This window comes from Lissotriton helveticus, chromosome 5_1, assembly GCF_964261635.1.
Source record: "Lissotriton helveticus chromosome 5_1, aLisHel1.1, whole genome shotgun sequence".
Lineage (NCBI taxonomy): Eukaryota > Metazoa > Chordata > Amphibia > Caudata > Salamandridae > Lissotriton > Lissotriton helveticus.
This window is the reverse complement of record NC_136065.1, coordinates 845,923,137-845,943,605: the sequence shown is the minus strand read 5'-3', so window position 1 is coordinate 845,943,605 and position 20,469 is coordinate 845,923,137. Positions and strand designations below refer to the sequence as shown.

Genomic DNA, 20,469 nt, shown 5'->3' with positions numbered 1-20,469 from the left:
CAAATGATTTACTCCTTCCTCACGGGAAGAACCCAAACAGCCAGAATGCCAATCTTCACTTCGGAGTCCAAGAACCTGATCAGCGGAGTCTGCCATGGATTGTCCCTCAGCCTCACCTTGTGCAACATCTACATGACACCACTCGCCAACACCATCTAATCTCAGGGTTTCAACATCATCTCCTACACCAATGTCAACCAGCTCATCCTCTATCTGATCACCACCAGAACCAACTTCACCCACTGCATTACCGTGCTAGCAGAATGGATGAGAACCAACTGCTTGAAGCTTAACTCAGACAAGACAGAAGTGCTTGTACTCAGAAACAAGACCCCCCGTGGGACACCAGCTGGTGGCCGACCGAGCTAGGACCAACCCCTACACCCACCGACCACACCAGAAACCTGGGCATCACCCTGGTCAACAAGCTCAATATGACAGCACAAGACAACGCAATGAGTTCTACCTGTTCTACATCCTACACATGCTTTGAAAGATCTTCAAATGGTTGCCACAGAACACCAGGTGAACCGTCATGTAGGCACTTATCACTAGCAGACTTAACTACAGCAATGCAAGTGACGCTGGAATCTCCAAGCAGTTCACACACACAGACTACAGACCATCGAGAATACAGCTCCAAGCCTTTCCTGAAACTCTCACGCCGCACCCTCATCTCAACTCAACACAGAAAGCTCCACTGGCTCCCCACTCACAATTGCAGCCAATTTAACCTCCTCTTGCACACATATCAAGCCTTGCACAAGATGGGACCATCATACCGTAACATCAAATACTCTTCCAACAACCATCCAGACTCCTGCCCTTTGACAGTACATCAATGCCTCCTCCTCACTTCTTGAGTTCAGCAAGCAGCTGAAGATCTGGCTATTCGAGCTACCATGCGAGGACTACATGCCTACATTCTTGCTCAAGCACCTGGATACCCTCACAGGGATTAGTGTGCTCTACAAATTGAAGTTAACATAACAGACAACCTCTACATAATGCATTTGCTGATGTCCTACTAGTCTGTTTTGAATATTACAATGACCACTGTAATCTATATATCTTAATAGATCTAAACACCTGGTTCGATGAACAGGACCTCCGCCAGACGGGGGACCTTCTTAATAACCTATGTGTCCTCAGTTATCACCAGCTAGTGATTGGGGCTACACATAATGCAAGCCACACCCTTAATGTCAAGTTTGCATCTAAGGGTCTTATCTCAGTCAGAGAAACCTAGCCCCTATTGGAGTGATTACCTCATGTTTTAATTTCACCCCTTGCCTGCAAGGGCTTTCCTTTCTGGTGCTAAGTTCTTTTGTAGAAGTTAGGGGTAAATTACATTTAAATCTTCATACCTTTTTTCCCTACAAGGAAACCACGCCAAATTTGCATCCTTTTTCCCACCAACATATGGATTCTAATGGTAGCCAAGGTATGTAGATTCCCCCGAAAGGAACTTGGAACATCATCAAAATATAGCAAAATGTTGTTTTGGGTCAAATAATGGTAAGAACGTGATTTGCAAGAAAGTGTATGTTTTTTTTTGTAAATAGCATTAATGAAAGGTTTGCTGTGCTACAATCACTATCTTCCCAGATTTCAGAACAAGGCAGAGTTGTATAAAAAAACTATTATTTTACAGCCTTTTTTGCATTTTTCCAAGAAAAAGTACATTTTTCCTCATTTTTTGTGGTTTTAGTCTACTTGCAGTTTGTGGTGAAAACAGGTGTAAAACCAAATTGTGATACCCAAAAACTATAAATTTCTGAAAATTAGACATCATTCTGAATTCAGCAAGGATTCAATTGTTTCATTTCCTCAAAGGTTTACGAAATTATCTAGCTATTGAAATAAAGCAAAACATGAAAATGAGTTGGGAAAACAGTCACATGTAACAGTTTTAATCTGTAACTGTTTCTCACTATGGCTGATTTACAAAAACAATATACTAATACATCCAACAGACCCTTTTGGTCATGGAGTTAATAGGGCACGTAAGTTCTCCAAAAATATCCGATACCCAGGGCCAACAACTGATACACGCCTTACACTGATTTTTTATTGTATATCAACTATATAGCAATTCATATGGTATAATATAAGTAATTAAAAACAGGAATGTAGGAAACTTGTGTATTTCTGAAAAGTACACAAGATTCTGAGTTTCAGAACAGCAGTTATTTGTACACCTCTGAATTTGTGGGTACCCATTTTATAATGTGATTCAGAGATCATTTTGCAAAATGTTTTATTTCTTGCACACTGGCTTACATTTGAAAGCCACAAATGCGGAGAAATCCAATGGATACAAATTCTATTAGTCTGTGTTTTCACACATCTCCCGATAAAAACGGTAGACCTCTTTTGTGGCTTGAACTAGCGCCAGAGGCAGGAAAAGGCATAAAGTGTAACATGGAGCGATCACATTTTTCCTCTCATATTGCACTTTGGATAACTTTGGATTTTAGGCCATAGCGCCCGCACCCATGAAAATCTACCAAACCCAGACATTTCTGAAAACTGGAGACGCAGTAGAGTACAGGGCAGTGTGAGTTGCATGAATCTCATGAAGCTTTCTGCCTCAGAAGCCCTTGCAAACCTCAAACAGGCTAAAACCACACATTTACGTCAACATTTTATGCAGGAAAGTTCTGGAAACCAATGAAATCGAGCATGGACAAATCCAATTTTTCCACTCAAAAGCTACCATTTTTTTGTAATGTTTGTTGCTTTTGATTTCTAGAAATTTTGTGGATCATTGCGAATTCTGGAAGTTTAACTTAGAGAAATGCAGACTACATCTGATGTTAGGCAAAGTTTGACATTTGCAAGGCATTTTGGGTTGGAAAACTTTGTTGAATCCATGTGAGGCATACCACCCTGGATTCCCCTGTATAGCTAGTTCTCAGGAATGTCTGAGATTGGTAAGCTTTAACAGGAGGCAGCCAACCCAAGCCCGCAAAGTACAGTCATTCAGCGTGGAAAGTTGTTCGATATTGGGATTTAGCCCCACTATGCTGGCCTATATGTCAAAACAACACCCAAAAGAGTTAAAACTTCCTCTTGCTTGCATTGAGATGAGGATACTTTAGTCACCAGGAGAGAAGAAAGTCAGTTGAGGCTTTAGGGGTGATGGTGGGGCCTAAAGTCATGCTGGGCCAGACCTGCCCTATTATTTTACAAAACACATTCACCGCGTCCACTGGGTTTTGTCCCGCCTGTGGGGGAAATTAGGGCAAATCCCCTCTCTATTGCCTCAGGGGCAGAAGGACTGGTTTACCCCTTTTTGGGGTTGGGCGTATGGCCCAATGTTGGGATGGCACACCTCCAGCCCTTTCCTTTGCCCAAATGTAAAATTCCTATTGTTTAGTGGGCTCTCTATCTTCCCTCGGTGAGCATATTTGGGGCAACCTACGCAGTTGGAACAATCCTCCTATCTGCCCCCAATGGGGAAGAAAGACTGTTCTGCCTCTTCTGGGAAGGGGGTATGGCTCAATCCCAAAGTAGTCCACTCTAGTCATTTTGTTTCTTTTGTCACCATATCCAAATCCTTAGGGTTATGTGGGCTTTCTACCACCCGGAGATAAATTGGGGATAAACACCCTCTCTGGTCCCACACCCTGGTGCAGAAAGACTAGTTTGTCCCTTTTGTGGCACAGGTATGGCCTAATGCAGGAAGGGAAGCCCCCTACACATTTTTCCAATTGAAAAATCCCTGGAATCTAGCGGGCTTTCTGACACTCTGGTGTGGCAAACTGGGAACAATAACATCCATCTACCCCCCCAGGGGCACTGAAAGACTGTATTGCTATCTTTTGGGGTAGGGCAGTGCCTTAATCCTGGGTAGGTCAGGCCAACCTTTAAAAAAAATCCCCTGTTGTCTAGGGGGCTTTAAGCCACCCCAGATGGAGATTGGGGCTAAATCGTCCCCCGGGGTGGACACTGTTAGACCTGTCAGCCCTTTGGGTGGTCCCTCCTAATTTTTATTCCCTTTTTGCCTTCTAGTTTTTTTTTTGTGTGTCCACTGCATTTTTGGTGTTGACCCTAGATCTCTGGGTGCTCCATTGCTACTAATTAGCAATGAAGTGCAGGTGCTCCTCTAAAATGGAGGAAGAGCAGTAGGTCATCTACAAAATGGTGGCCTACCAACTGCCAAGTTTTACCTCATAGCCTAGAGCCATTGGGTGGCATGAGAGGTTCCAGAACTTTCTGGACCCCTCTGGACACTCTGGGCATAGGCTATATAAGCTGGAATGTGGGGCGGCCATTTTGTGTGTGTGCAGAGGGAGAGGAGAACTTGGTCAGGAGTTGAGGCAAGTACGTGGGGAGGTTGATGCACTGAGTAGGGTTGATTGTCCCTTGGGCCTGCTACCCTCCTCCGCTGACGCGACCTTTTGCCTACTGACCAAACCCTGAGGCCATCGTTCTCTTGCGGCTCCTTTGTACCCCCCCCTCTTCAAGCGCTCATCAGAGAGGAACCCTGAAGTATCGCAGATGAGCTGAGGATTTCTGGACTAGGAGTCGGGAAGCGCGTGATACCATCTCCCGAAATAGGGGGGGAGGCCGAGACTACTGTTACTCCCAACTAAATTCCTGTCTCCTTCCAGAGCTCTTGCCCAACCGGAGCTTAGGGGCACTTATGCAACTACACTGAGCCCATTCCGATGTTGAGCAATGTGAACTAGCGGCCGCGGGCCCAGGGAACACCGGTGCTCCTAGCGCGAGCTCTGGCTTACCGTGATTGTCCTGGTGTGCCCCGCCGGGAGAAGTGGGTGGTGGTCTCCTGCTGTTGGTATTCCTTCTTCCCACAAGAAAGCCCAACACTAGCTTCCCGGCTGCGGGGATTGAGGGAGCCGGCGTGTGGTGAAACGAAAGCTGTCTCCGAGGGTTGCCAGGGGCGGAGAGTAGAGGAAGCTCCACCCTGCGCGCAGTCCGTGAGGCGCCGGAAACGGAGTGAAGGAGGCCGGGCTCAGGCGAAGTTCTTCCTGAGTAAACAAGACAGCGAGGGAAAGGAACACGTTAGAGCCAAGCAGTGTTCGCCTTAGCCCTGAAAAAGGTCATCAGGCAGAATCCAACCTTGGGGAGGGACCTACCGACTCTGAAGTAGAGATCGGCTGGAAGTCGGGGGCCCCGCCGAGTGAAACCGATTCCAGGTTGGAACGCCTGACTGGACTGCAGATTAAAAAGTAAGCTGGGAACTTGGGTTGGAGGGTGGAAGGACCGTCGGGGACTAACTTTTGACGGTATCCCTGGCCCAGACTGAGGGAGTGGATAGCGGGTCCTGGTATCCGGAATCAGCGGAACCGCCTCACGGACAGAAGTCCCAGATTAAAAGTCTTGCAGGTTAAGAAACAGGTACTATATGAATCAAGCCAACGCTGGGAACAGTAATTTCTCTCAGACCACAGTTGAAAAGAGGGACTGTCTGACAGAGGTAGCAGTCATAATGTTTGTCCAGGAATAAGACTGGTTTTATTGAGGTGTATATTATAGGTAGACTGCTCAAAGCTTGTAGGATTCCTGTAATAATCTGCCCGCCAAACGTGGTAGAAGAATGAACTCAATGCTTATATGATGTGCTGAATTGGCCTACCTATTTTTTTTCATCTAGACATTCTGCTGCTAGAATTTGTATGACATTACTGTGCATCTATCTGCTGAATCTATGTCACCTCATGTTATAATGAATATGGGTCATCAATGGTAATGTATCACTAAAGTCATTTCATTTATTAATGTGAGGACCAAGTAGAGTGTTAATATATCAAGGATTTACCATGTCATATGTTTAAAGGAAAGAAGAGAATTTTATGGTGAAGTATATACTGTAAGTGGTGAAACTGTAATGCAATTGGAAATTAGAGTAAAAGAAAAGAAAAGATAAAGCTTTTCTACTTTTTCTGAAGAAGGTGTGGTGTCATTGTTTTAGTGGAGGTACGCTGTGCTACTGCATTGAGTGTGACGCAAGTGCGACAATTTGCCTTGGAGTTAGGCCTTACCACTTTGTGCCAGGCTACCCTAGGTGGACCGGCAACCCTGGGTCCAACAGACAGAAACACAGAAGTGTTCTTTTCTGACGGGAGGGCATAACCCGGTGCGTGGTGGCCCACCCTATTAATTTATATTTGTTTATTATCCCTGGTGTGTAGTTGGCTTTTTGCCCCCCAGTAGCATTTGGAAGTAATCACATCTATAATCTCCAGGAGTTATATTAAACAGTCCAACTTTTCCACCCACACCAACAACACCTAACGTACTCTTTTTTTAAATACCATGGGAGAGAATAAACAACAAACCATTCCAGACAGTATTTCCTGGCAACACAACCCTTTATTCCATCAACGCGTGTGAGCTAATTTCGTCACTAGTTCACAGAAGTTCTTAACAAAGTTGCTCCACTTAAATCCCCAAGATCTAGGCAACCATGGCAGAAGGTGGACTAGTTCAATTTAAATATGTATCTACAAAAAAGGCAAATCTGAGTTCTATATCGCAGTGAAGGAAAACACATGACTAGAAAGACAAAAACTTGGTGCTAAGACAATACAGTGATTGTTTCTTACTTGGTAAGAGAATAGTTGACTCAATGAATACAGTGGGCAAAACTGTTTGTGTAAGGTGACCTAATGGTATTCCTCCTCATGCCATTAAGGTGACAGTGCATATGCCTCGCGTCCCTTGCTACTCACACCATTCTTAAATCCTAGGACAAGAAGCGAGAGGCAGTACAACAGGACACACAAGACAATGCACTCCATCATCGAGAGAAACTTTGGGATACGGAGGTCCAGGTTTCGCTGCCTTCACAAGACTGGTGGAGCACGTGCTGTAAGATCATCACCACATGTGCCATACTACAAAACATAGCGATAAGGAAAGGTCTGCACAACATCACCATTGAGGAAGAATCTGATTCAGATGATGACTTACCATCACTACAGGTGCAGCAGGAAGGGACATGTGCAGCATCAGATCATGTACGATGCACAGAAATCACAAACAAATATTTTTGATGTATGAGTGATTGCAACATCTAAGCACTGGACATCATACAGGATGGTAATGCATGGTGTATAACTGAAAGTTCACCTTTTATTCAGGTTGTTACAATAATGAATCCTTCCTAAAGCAACTGTATCCAATGCCGATGCAACATTGTGTCATCTAGGCAACAAAGTATGCCATCACATAAAAACAAACACTAGACTCATGACCCTGAGTGTTCAGTGAAGTCACTTTTTCTGGCTTCTGGGACTGGGTGCCTTGTTAGCAACACTGGCCGTGGTAGTGAAGACACGTCAGACCCAGAAGTGTTCAAGCATGTACGCCTGGTGCAGCTTATCTCCTGCATAGTTATGTCACTGATGCTAGAGCCGTCTTCACTCTCAGGTGGTGGCAGTATGTTTGGGACAGAGAGTTTGTGGACCTGTATGTTCTCAAGGGCTGTGGTCTCTTGAACTAGCTCTTGTGCAACACCTTGACAGCAGTGCCCCATGACAGTCTGTATGTTGACAGTTCCCCTTGCAAGAGTTGCTGTGGCTACTGCCAATCGATTGATGGAATGGGTTAAGACATCAAAGCGTGCCAGGTACAGTGCTTAATTTGTAAAATATTAAGTCCAGGTGCTAACATTTTTATTGTAGGCCACACCCACTTCCCCCGGCCCCACCCACTTCTACCACTGGCTCAACGCACATCCTCAACTGGTGTAGAAAGAGATTGAGGGACCCACCAACCCTGGAAGATACTTTCAGAAGCAATATTACAACATAATAATGTATAGTAATATAGTACCACTTTAGATCCTCTGTGTGTGCACCTCATGCACTTTACAATATTTCCCACTGTTGAAATGTGCCTCTTCTGTTTCTTTCCCGTTCTGCACATAGACATACAGATGTAGATTGTGTTGCTCTTCTCATTTAGTACAGAATCCTTCACAAAAGCCAGCTTGAATAAACTGAAGAACTCCATTTTCAACAATATGTTTCTGAGCCTTGCCCAAGAACCACGAGTAGTACAATTAACACATATCATGAGGATTTTTGGGCCTATATGCATCCAAGTCACCTATCTTCTTTTTTACATGATACAGACTAATCTAGTGTCAATATGTGACTCTGTAATCCATCATCTGATAGAAAAAGTAATATACACCCCTAAAGTGGTCTAGTTGTGCTATATGTCACCATGCTGGGTAAACAAAAGTTGGGGTGATGGCTTATTGTGAATCAAGCACCTATAACACTAAAGACAGATACTCCCAATTTTTCATCCTTAAGCTTTAAAAAACACGAAGGAAACTCTAAGCACCACAAAACCATGTGATACTCAAAGTGGCTTAGAGAGCAGCAAACTCACATCACTGTGGCAAAGTCAGACCATAATTTAAACTCAATACTTAATGCTACTGTCAAATGAAAGGTTCTTCTCAAGGCTGTCATGTACTCCCTAAATGACCTTATAGCCAACATTTCTCACTATACACAGAAATTGACAAACATCAGTACTTCACTGACAAAATAACCAACACAAGTCTCAACGTCAGTAGCACATAAAACTCACGCAGACAAATAATAACACAATCTTACCTCACAGTATTACCTCAAAATTTCAAAATGATAACTTCTGGAAAGAAAATCTAAAATATTTCTTCATACAATAACTAATATCAATAGCTCCTATAGTATGATTTGTGAGTATATCAGATTTGTTGCAGTTCTATAAAGAGCGAACTCAACCCAAATGTATTGAAGCGCTTTACATGAGCACCAGTTACATTAAACAAGGACACATTAATTTTTGATAGGCACAGGGAGATTAAGTGATTAGTCCAGAATCACAGGATGGTGAGCCGACGCCCGGAGTCAAACCTGGTTCCTCAGTTCCAAAATATTCAGCACTGGCTGTAATGCCACAACCTCTATCCTAATCTGAGGTACAAGCCTGGAGAGTGAACATTCAATGGCAAGAGTGCCTTACAAATTATGTGAAGACCCACAAACTTGCAAATTTGCAGGCATTTACAAAGGTACATTTAAACCTTGATTTTTTCTTGTCGAGGAAAAAGTAAATTGTTTTTTTGAAGGATGCACTGTAGAAGGACTAATACGAAAATGTGTGAGGTGTAGGAGAAGGGGATCGTCTACTGGAAAATCAGAATCCCCCTGAAAGAAAGAAAACATTATGTGTGAATCCCCATTTTATAAGCATTAAAATAAATGTGTAACTGTGCCCCGTGCATTGACAAATGTGTATGTATTTCTGGAAAATTACTGTAGTCATAATTGGTGCTTTAAATGGGCTAGCACTTTCTGGGACCACGTACCTGCACTTCGTTCATTTTCAAGTGAGAGTATCTGCACTTCTCAGCAGCAAGAAGGTACTCTGGAATAGTAAATACCCACATTTTACCATTTCAGGCGTTATACTGTCACTGGAGTGCTCTCGGATGCTTTGTTGAATTACAAATTATGTGTCATCTACCCTGAACTAAGGGTAAGCCTAAAGGAGCAGATGTATGTTGAGTAGATCACAATTTGTGTATTAAACAGAAATAATGTTGTTGTTGGTCAAAATTTATTTTTAAATAGTGCAAGATTCAATAGTAACATTGTTTTTAGGGAAATACGCAGAAGCCTTCTTTGAAAAAAAAATCTTTAAATGTATTTTCTCCTCGCAAGTCTTCCAGGACTGTGAATTTGTTCTTTGCTCTGGTGATGAAACTTTTGTGTGCAAGTCGTTTTTTAACTGTTTGAAGACTGATATGGTTATTTTAGTTTTCATTTCTTTTTCTACGTCAGACTGAAACTTGCATGTTGCTATTTACATTAGCTCTCCATGAAGTTGCACTCAGCAGGGCTCCTGTCATGAACTGTGCCGGGCAGTATATGGATGTCTCTTTCACGGCGCCATTTTAAAACCTATTTATTTTCTATGCAAGACAAGTAAAGGTTCTCTTTCTAGTTGTTCTAATGCACTAAGAAATAGAGACACATCATTTATCACTTGTGACTCGGGTCAGGTAGCCCGGCAATCAGGGTTGTACGGCAGCAGGTCGTCATCTACAATGGAATTTGTAAACGAGCCCTGGCCTATGACCAAACCACACCACGGTGGTTGCACTTTTCCGGGCACCTCAACCATTTAAGTACAAGACAGTAGTGCATGTTACGAAAAAAACATTAAATAATTACTAATTACTTACTGCTTTTTGTTTCTTTTAATTATAGGCCTTCTGCTGCAAGATATGCTGCTTGCTTTGTCGAATGTCTAAGGCTGCAGCTGCGCAGTATGCTGGAGCGGGCGAAAAGGCTGACTCAGGGAGGACCTGGCTTGGAAGTTCCGGCTGGACTGTTCCCACATGGAACAGAGTGAATACTGATTTGCATATGGCTGGGTCCAAACTGGGGTGGTGTGGTGAGCAAAAGAATGATGGATTTAACCCAGATCCTTGTGACTGGGGGCGAATGTTTGCATTGTCCAGCATTCCGTCCATCAATTGTTTCTTTTGCATATGTCTTCCTAAGTGGGAAGGGTACGCCAAGACGTGGGTCCCGTGCTCACCACACCACTGGATTCAGGCTAGCCTGGCTGATGTGGGGTGATGCCCTGAAACAGGTCCCACCCCTCATCATCCAGGCTAGCTTGAATCCAGTGGTGTAGTGATCACGGGACGGTGAAGCCCGATGCACGGGATGGTGCACGGGACGGTGATGCCCTGAAACTGGTTCTAGGATGCTTGTTTCCGGTCCAGGGAGGACATGGCTTGGCAGTTCGGGCTGGACTGTTCCCACAAGGAACAGGGTCAATAATGATTTGCATATGGCTGGGTCCAAACTGGGGCGGTGTGGTGAGCAAAAGAATGGTGTATTTAACCCAGATCCTTGTCACTGGGAGTGAATGTTTGCATTGTCCAGCCATTGCGAGGTTATATTGGGTCAAGCAAATGTTAAATACTGCTCAATGGTGTACGCAGGTTTATTTTGACCATTGTGTAAATGTGACTTCCAAAATGGACGCCATTCCTATCTGCACATGTGCCGCCTGTCTGAGGTGGGTTGGCGGTCTAGGGTTTGAAGTGACAAGTTGCTCTACACCTCCCCCACACTGACAGTTGAGACTGGAACTGCCAGGGACCTTCTAGAAGCCTCTGGCTCTTTCTGGTAGGTGGGGTGAGGGGTGTATATGTAGGGGGGCTGTGCCTCATGTGCTCAGACTGAACGTGAGCTTGATTGAGAGGGGACACTCTGCCAGGAGGTACCGCTGCAATGGCCTGTGTGCTGGCCCCTGAGCCCATCTGTACCCCTCTGCTGTCTACAGAGCCAGTGAGAGCCTTTGCTGGAGTGAAGACTGCTATGTCAGAAGGAGTGCCACTTTCTGGGAGATGACTGCTTCTAGGAGCTGCTGTCCTGGTGAGTGCCACTGTCTGCTGATCTTGCCCAGCCTGGCCTGCCTGCTCTGATGCCCTAGCGCCTCGTGAGCGCTATACATTGACTGCCTGTTTTTCAAGGAGGTGAGGAGTGTGGGCACTACTTCCTTGTGTCGGACTCTGGATCCTCGCCCGCTCCCTAGCGCATGGGAGGCACTATTTTCCTGATTGCCAGGGGAGGAGCTGACGCCTGCAGCGCGGTGCTGTGATAGCGCTATATCTCCATCCCCAAAGAGAGGAGGAGCGTGGATCCTGCAGCTGACGTCTGGTGAGGGAGTCCCCTTGCATGTTCCCCTAGCACCTCATGGGCGCTATATTTGGAGTGACTGGGTTCTCCCTGCTGCCTAGCACCTTATGAGGGCTGCAGCGCTATCCAAGCCCCTAAGATCTTTCCTGCCGCCTATCGACTCATGAGCACTATCTTCTGGTTGCCTGCACTCCTTGGAGGTGAGGAGCGTGGGCGCTACTCCCTCGGGTGGGACCCTGGGACTGTGAGTCATCTAGCGCCTTGTGAGCGCTACCTCCAGCCCCTGCCCAGGAGAAGAAGGTGCGTGGGTCCTGCAGTGCTGTGCTGCCAGAGTGCTATATTCGCATTGGCTGTGCTATGCTTGCTGTCTAGTGCCTCGTGAAGTGCTACAACTGTTTTCCAGCCCCCCGGACTCTCAGTCCTGCATCCCACGGACAGCGCTGCATTTATTTTCCACAACTGCCCCGATGGACAGTTGGCAGCTGCCACGGTTGGGCATTCCTCTGCATGAGAGTCTCCAGAATGGGGGCTCCAGTTGGTGCATTGTTGTGGTCACGTGGTGTGGCCTGCTGATTTCATGTGGATTGCTTCATGCTAATGATTTTATGCCCAGGTGTATTTACAGAAGGTACCCTGTCAACATTCTGGGAAGGGCCTTTGTACAGGTATAATCTAGTTTAGGCTGATGAGGTTGTCATGCCTACAGTAATGCCAGCAGTATTGCTTATGCAATGGAACTTGTGCTAATAAAATGACTACCAGCTCAAGTGATTAGGCTCTATGCTGATGGTATGAAGTAATACCAATGCAATGTGATTAGCCCTAAGGTGTTGCTCATGCTTTATCCCAATGTTTTCATGCTAATATGATTTATGCTCACATGTTTTATGCTCCGGGCTCAGGATGTGTGCCTAATGTCATGTAGGAGCTGTTTTATACTTCATGCCTACTGCATTCATGATAATGATATTGCATCTACCCCTCAGATTCATGCCTGCTGAGGCGTAATACTATTGTGCTGATACCTGATAATGTGGCTTATGCCGAGCTACTGTGAGTAGGCCTCATGTGATGAAGAAGAGATTCATATGTTACGCCTATTGGATTCAGGCCAACCAGATGCCACAGACTAATGTGTTGATATGCATAAAGGAATTGTTGAGGCCCTAATATGCCTAATATGCTAGGCCCCATGCATATGTTTAGGCCTACTCTGATTGATACTAATGTGATTCATGCCTACTGGTTCTGTGCCTAATATTTCTCATTCCAGGCCTACTGCTAATGCGATTTATGGTTATTGCATTTCTGCCTTGTGATTCCTAAGGCATATGAGTATACCTAACGACAGGATTATTAAGTCCTAGGGTTATGCTGATATACCCATGATATTGCAGTTATGCCTCAGGTTTCGGCCTAGCGTTTTTAGGCATACTCTGCTTTATGCAAATGTTATTGATGCCACTGAGGTGCGGACAGAATACCTACTATGTTTTACACTTCATCATCATGTGCTGATTGCAATGCCTCAGGTGTTATGTTCATGCTGATAATGCTTTTCTTTCCCTAAGGCCTGCACTGCTGGTTTTATGCATACTGGGTCTAGGACTCATGCATCATGCATTTATGCTCATGATGATGTCTACAGTGATGCTTTATGTTTATTCTTAAGGCTAGTTGCAGTCTGGCTAAGTGCCTGATCTTGCCAGGAGGTACTGGCTGCTTTACATTTATAACTGAGAATTACATTTATTCTAAACGTGCTATGGCCCTTCCTTGTAAACAGTCCCCCTGTGAACTGCTCCCCGGTGCCAGTTGGCACAGTTTATCTGTACCTGAGATTACATTCTACAACGTGTTGTCTTAATACAAAAAGTTATTATCACATCACCTGGTTTGGAGTCTTTTTTGTAGTGTGTCCAGTGTGTCGCCTGTGGGTGTGCTGCGCAGATGCTTTACACAATGTCCTGGAGTTTAGCCTACCCTCTCCGCACCACGCTACCCTGTTTCTAACAATAACATTAAAAAAACTCAGCAATTGTACATTTATAAGTTATGGTTATCTACATTGCTGCAATAATTTTGCATCCATGATTAACCACAAACAGGAAGAAGCATGGAGTAGAAATGCATTGGGTGGACAGCTAATTCATTTCATGTTTCACTGTTTTTTTGCCTTTACGTTTCAACCGTGATGTCACAGACTTTTTTTTACAGTTTTGAGATAATTTTTTATAAATAACTTTTAAATAGTTGCAAACCAGATCTAGGGTTTCTCCAACTGCACCTGATTGCCACCAATAAAATAAGGATGTTGGTTCATAAACTGGGAATTGTGGTTCATGCCTGGGCGCACACGCTCATGCATACAAGTACACATTACAGAGCAGACAATGGCATCTTATTGGTTCAGGCTCCTTATTGATGTGCTTTTGCTTGCTTATAACTTTGGTGCTGTTTAAGGAATATGCACAAAATGTGACACTCATTTTGCATGTCAAGCTGTTGCGGCCTGTGTCCTTGGAAAGTGGTGGGTCAGGGAGAGGGAGGTACTGGGGACAAGGGACAACCAAACAAAAAAAATATATATAAAATAACTACCTGCCCCTTCGACCCTCTCTCTGGCTCCGTGCACTGCAGGCACAGGCTCACAGAATCACTTGCTGCCTATAGTGATGCTGCTCTCATGCCGAGAGCGGCCTTAGGTTTGGCTGAGCGCTCTGAATTTGCACTCCCAGGTAGACTGGGAGCCGGTGCCTGTTGTCTCCAACCCGATTCAGAAAAGGGGGTGGTGATGAACAGAGTGTCTGAATTAAGCAGACCACTCTTACCCAGTCCAAAGATCAGGGCTTGATCCATCACCGTTATTTATCTCCAACCCGGCAACGAAGCTCGGGTTGGAGACATCTTCAGTTTGTATAATGGTTTGGGTGTCCTGAGACGGCTGGCCAAACAGTCATGCGCACTGACAACAGTGCACCTACCACTACCCCTCTACCTGTCATCCCAATGACTCCGCCCCCTAGACACAACGCTACAGAGACAAATAAAGGTTTATTATTGTTTTGCTTTTCAGTTTTTTGGCAGCTGGCAGAGGGGGCGACGCTCCTCCGCCAGAGTGAAGGAGCCGCCGCTGATGCCAAGTTTCATGCAGAAACACTCACGGGTAAACAGATAAAGAAAAAGTCTATAAAGATGTGCTTTACATTTTAACTTACCACTGAATTTCAGCCCCCTGTTATAGCATACACTATTGAACAGTAGAACACCCATCTCTGCATTAAACTAAAACATCACTCAGAACATGTGTGGTTTGCAGTAAACCTATTCAGGAGTGATGACATATTTACATTACAATGATATGTTAAATGTTATTTAAGGGGGTACATTTTAGAGATATCTTGAACTTTGCGTTCACTCACAAAATATGATTAGCTGACAGCAACTAAAAAATGTTGTTACAGTAGATATTACATGGTGCCAGAAACTGATGCCTGCATCCTGAAAGGAAATGCCATGGTAGCATAAAGGACAATGGGAGCACCCTCTGACACCACAGAGAATATCAGAGGGGGGTGTCCCAAAGAGGTGTGCCAAAAGGCATGAAAATAAAATAGCCCCTCTTTTTGCCACTTGGTTTGACAATCCAAGTCTGGGACTCTTTTTCACATGTTTCTTCATATGAAACCTGAAAACAAAATTGAAAATAATATGTCCACACTGCAATTAGACAGAGTCAAAGACTATATGTAGGGAGTACTGTAGACATGGAGATTAGTGAAGGACATGGGCAGGCCTTGCATCTAGAGCCCGTTGTGCACAGCGTTTGGCCATATGGAGTAGGCTAGGTGGCATGGGGACTGGCACAGAGTATATGCAGGCGAGGCATTGCGCTAAGATCCCACTGCACATGGCCAAAAGCTGTGCATAGCGTCTTTGATTGCAGGGGTGATAGTGCAGGCCATGTACCCAGAGTCTGCTGTGCTTGGTCAAAATCCATGTTCAGTTGCTTCGAAAGCAGCAGGGCTGAATGGGGTCATTCATAGCAAAAGACCATGCGTGATGGGGTCCGAGTAAGGAGAGTTGATCCAGGCTAGGGCCGCAGGCCATGGCCTGCTCCCAGCGCTCATAGGGTACAGCTAGAGGCCGTGAAGAGGTGTTTGGCACATGAGGGCTTGTGCTGAGTCTGTGTCCATAGCCTGCTGAGCACTGATATTGACCATGCGAGAGGCACAGGGGCTGGCACCTGTAACGTCAGTCAACTGTTCATGTCTGAAGGCTGTGAAGCAGGCTCAGAAGCTGGTGCAGTGGATAAAAGGCAAGACTGGTTTGACTCATCACTGACCTTTGATTACCCAATCTCTACACATGCCGGCACCTGCTTAGGCATCTTGAAGATGCTTCGAAAGATTTTAGAGCTTCTGCCAGATCCAGCAAAGAAAAAGCTCACCCAGGCGCTAGTAGTATCACACTTGGATTACTGCAATGTTCTTTATCTTGGTAGTTCCAAAGGCAGAATAAGAATGTTGCAGAGGGTTCAAAACACCGTGGCAAGAATGCTTCTGAATATCCCTAGACGTTCCTCTTTGGGTCCTGCCCTTGCCAAACTCCACTATTCAGGCCAGAGTAGCTTTTACAGCTTTATGCTTCTGCCACAGAATTTGAAATCTAAGTGGTCTTCGATATCTGTTCCCCTTGATCAAACCCCACCTGCCAAATCGCTGCCTCAGATCCTCTGAAATGGCCAGGCTTATGATACCTAAAACACACAGAGTTCATATGGGTGGTAACTCTTTCAGTTTCCTGGCGGCAAAGATGTGGAATATTCTTCCTGTAGACCTTATAATGCAACCTTCAGAAAATCTTTTTCGTAGGAAATTAAAGACCTGGTTTTTCAGGCAATCAATGATAACCTAAACGCCATGGTTGGCTCACTGATTGATTTTAGGAGAAAACCTAGCACAGGGACAGCCTGTTTTGGAGTAATCAGGCACTTTACAAGCTTCTAACATAACATAACATAACTGTGCCTAATATACAGCTGCCAACCTCCACAGGCCAGAAACATGAAAAAAGATTGAGCCCCAGGCCCCAACGGCCTTCCAGCTGGCACATTCAAATGCGCCCTGGAGGACTGGGCTAATGTATTAACCTCCTGAGTATTACCAAAGAGAATCAGAGATTCTGAATGGGATGTGTTTCTGAGGAGCGTAGGTTATCCACCATATCGGTCTCGGCAAAACTAATATGTTTACTAGCTGAGAGAAGTCTTCCCTCTGCCCCACGATGTTGTAAAGACACACATTAGGAGTCTTTTTTCTTTTTCCTTGCCTAGTTAGGCTTGAGTACATGCCGATTGCAGATTTTGGCAATCTGGTACCAGGGATCTAGGATTGGGTACACGTTAGAGTGTGTAGACAGTCAATTTTCCTGCCCCTTGGTCCTGATGAAAACCTGGGATTTGCCACGTAAAGGTTGAAACATGTAGACCACTCACATAGATACTCACGGTCATAATCACCTACAAGTATCTCAACACCAAATTTTAATATTGTCCAGTAGCTTACGAATAAAGTTTTTTCCACTAAGTTATACCAGGACAATTTAAAAAAAAATGTCTTTGCACCTATCACTCACAATAAGCAGCTCCACTGTAGTTCAGGTGTCGCAGCACACCCTGATGGCATTCGGTCATTAGGGTGGACCCCAATGATGAAGCATGTCACCACTAGGCTGGTGAGTGAGGGGTTTTTATTAAAAAGGAAAATGTTCCTTTTCTCAGAAACACATCCCATTCAGAATCTCTGATTCTCTTTGGTGATACTCCTATTTTTGTTACATAGATACCTAGCCCAGGGGACTTGAAGTGTAATCCTTTCACATAATGTGATCAAATCCTTTACTCTCTCCCTTGTTAACACTAATGTATTAACCCCCTCTTCAACCAAGCCTATGCCGCAGCCCAGATTCCCGAATTGTGGAGAGGCTCGACCTTACGCCCAATCTTTAAAAAAGGGGAACCGGCCATCCCTTCCAACTACCAACTTATTACCTTCCTAGACCTGGAGGCCAAGGTCTATGCCAGGTGTGTCCTCAGATTGCTGGAGGAATGAGTCACAGAAAAAAACATCTTACCCTTTTTCCAAACTGGGTTCTGCACAGCCGCGTCCACAATCAATAACATTACTGCTCTGCCACCCTGAGCCATCGAGCTGCTCAGAAAAGTCAACTTCCTCTCTACTGTTGTTACATCGACTACAGTGCTGCCTTTGACAAAGTGGCCCGTAATACTCTCTGGCAAAAGTTAGATTCCAGGGAGATACCCCGGGACCTGCTTGGTTCTCTAATATCCCTTGCACACAAACACTTGGGTTCTGGTGAGAACAGGCCCCTCCACCATTTCTACAACAATCACCACCACAGACGGCTTGAAACAAGGATGTGTTCTTGCACCACTCCTCTTTAATCTCCATACAGTTGACCTTGGAAGATTTCTGAGTACAGCTGCCTGCTTCCTCCACACCTGGGCCACTCAAAACCACATATTCTACAATATGCCGATGATATTGTCATAATGGACCACACCAAAATTGGAATTCAACGTGCCCTGAACAGGCTCAACAAATACAACAAGACCAACTCTCTCAAAATCAATCCTTTCCCCCTTGAATGATTCTTATCTACCAGTGAAACCTCAACCATAACTCTTAGACAGCCTAAACGGATCGCAAGAAGGGACATCATGTTTATGTGCCTGCTAGGACTGCAAACAGTCGACTTAAACCAATGGGTCACACGCGGAGAGGGAGGGTCCTGTAGACAATGTAACTACAGGACCGAATCATGGCTCCACCTTCTGTGCTGCTCTCCTTCCCTGGATGCCCCTAGGAGTTCTCTCTTCAAGCCACTTTTACTTAAAAAGAGGGATTCATTCATGCCTGGAGGCATCAGCATTATGTTTCTCCCACACAGACCCTCAAACCCTAGCGAGGTGTGGCAAATACGTCAGGAAGTTGGAAGATCTACTATTCTCTCGCCCAGCTCCCTACCAACCCGCCAACTTTGTTCAAAAACGAATAAGAGACTATTTTGAGGCTCCAACTAAGCTTCCCCTTCCAGTCAAATCCATTTACACAGGATCAATATTTCACACATCCTACACTTTTACCAGTATTTACGATTGTTCACAGGAGATCGGGCTGCTATTACCCTTTACGCTTTTTAACCACATTTGGAACTGAGCTAATTGTACCTAAATCATGTTTGCAAGACTTGGACTGACAATAAGAGCAACCAGCAGTTAGTTGGAAGTGCACAATAATGTCATACCAGGTTAGTCCGGTCAAAACAGAAGTAATGACTAAGCATCTTGTACTTTTGGTCGATGATCCGTTGCATCTCTTGCACACAGCTTAGGAACTCTGGCTCACATCAAACAGAAACAGCCTCCGACCAGGTCCCCCTCGAGTCTCAGTCTCGGCCTGTAATTTGGACTTCTTGCTATGAATTTTTGCACCTGCCCTTCCTGCCTGATAGCTCCTGCACTTTTGCACCTGCACTTTGTCAATCAAAAGGACATTTTATAGCTGCAGGCGCAAATCAGGTTTTATCACTGATATTTATGGTTTGATTTTTAATTTAGCATTGCTCCTGCACAGGATTTCTCTCTCTTGAGAAATGATTTTATTCGAATACAGGAATGACACAGTATTTCTAAAGTATTTGGGGCCATGTGTACGACCATTGATGTGTGCGACTCGCAAATTGCATTAAATTGCGAGTCGCAATTTGCGAGCCGCAAACATCAATGTACAACAGTGTCAGAGACACTGTTTGCAATTCCCAATGGGGTCGCAAATTGCATGCCTCATGCATATTAATGAGGCTGTCTCAATTTGCGTCCCCATTGGAAATGCCTGGCATGCTCAGGGATGGTGGCCTGCTGGGGTCAGCAGACCTCCATATCTGGGACTGCTTCTCAATAAAGCATTTTTCTTTTCTTTTAAATGCAGCCCGTTTTCCTTAAAGGAAAGCGGGATGCATTTAAAAAATAAAAATGTAACTTTCCATTTTCATTTTTTAAGGGCAGGCAGTGGTCCCTGGGACCACTGCCTATCCTTAAAAAATGTTTAGCTTGCATTCCCAAAGGGAAAAGGGTCCCCTGGGGCTCTCTTCCCATTTGCAAGTGCTTTACCACCCTTCAGAGAAGGTTGCAAAACATTCTTACATACCTTTTGGGGTCGCTATTAGGAAGGGAACGCCCCTGCCTAATAGCGAGTGGCTAATCCTAGGATTAGTACATGGGCCACAGGTTTTTTGCGGGCTCAAACGGTTCTAATACCCATTTGAGCCTTAGTACATCTGCCCCTTAATGTTTTATTGTCGGTGGGATAACTGCAATGGTTTTAAGAAACTGTGCAAATAATCAAATAAATAAATATAACACAAGTCAAAAACAGCAGGCTAGTGACACAGACAGTGTGCAGAGCTTGACTGCAATTCAGGCCATTCAGGGCGAGCTCAACACAAACAGCTGCTTTTTACATGGATAGCTGCTTTTGTGGCATTGACACCAGTTCTGGTCCCGACCATAGGCCTGGCCATGTAGCCAGATCACGCTACACGCAATCACAAGCGGTGGGAAGGAGGCTGGGAGGTACAGGGGCTGGTGCCCGTCCTGGCCACAGGTCAGGTCTTGAGCCCAGTGGCGTCTGTTAGATTGAAAAAGTACAGCACTGGAAAGTCAAGATCCTAACTGGAATGTGCCTGTACTGAAAGA

At 44.9% G+C, this 20,469-nt stretch overlaps 1 long non-coding RNA gene across 1 annotated transcript in view; it reads left to right on the top strand.

The window, feature by feature from the left end:
• LOC144753412 (uncharacterized) overlaps positions 1-13,577 on the top strand; it is a 56,756-nt gene extending 43,179 nt beyond the window's left edge. Inside the window, exon 2 of the long non-coding RNA XR_013594347.1 lies at positions 10,245-13,577. This is a non-coding gene — a long non-coding RNA (uncharacterized LOC144753412). The remainder of the gene's footprint in view (positions 1-10,244) is intronic.
• The last annotated feature ends 6,892 nt before the right edge of the window (positions 13,578-20,469 follow it).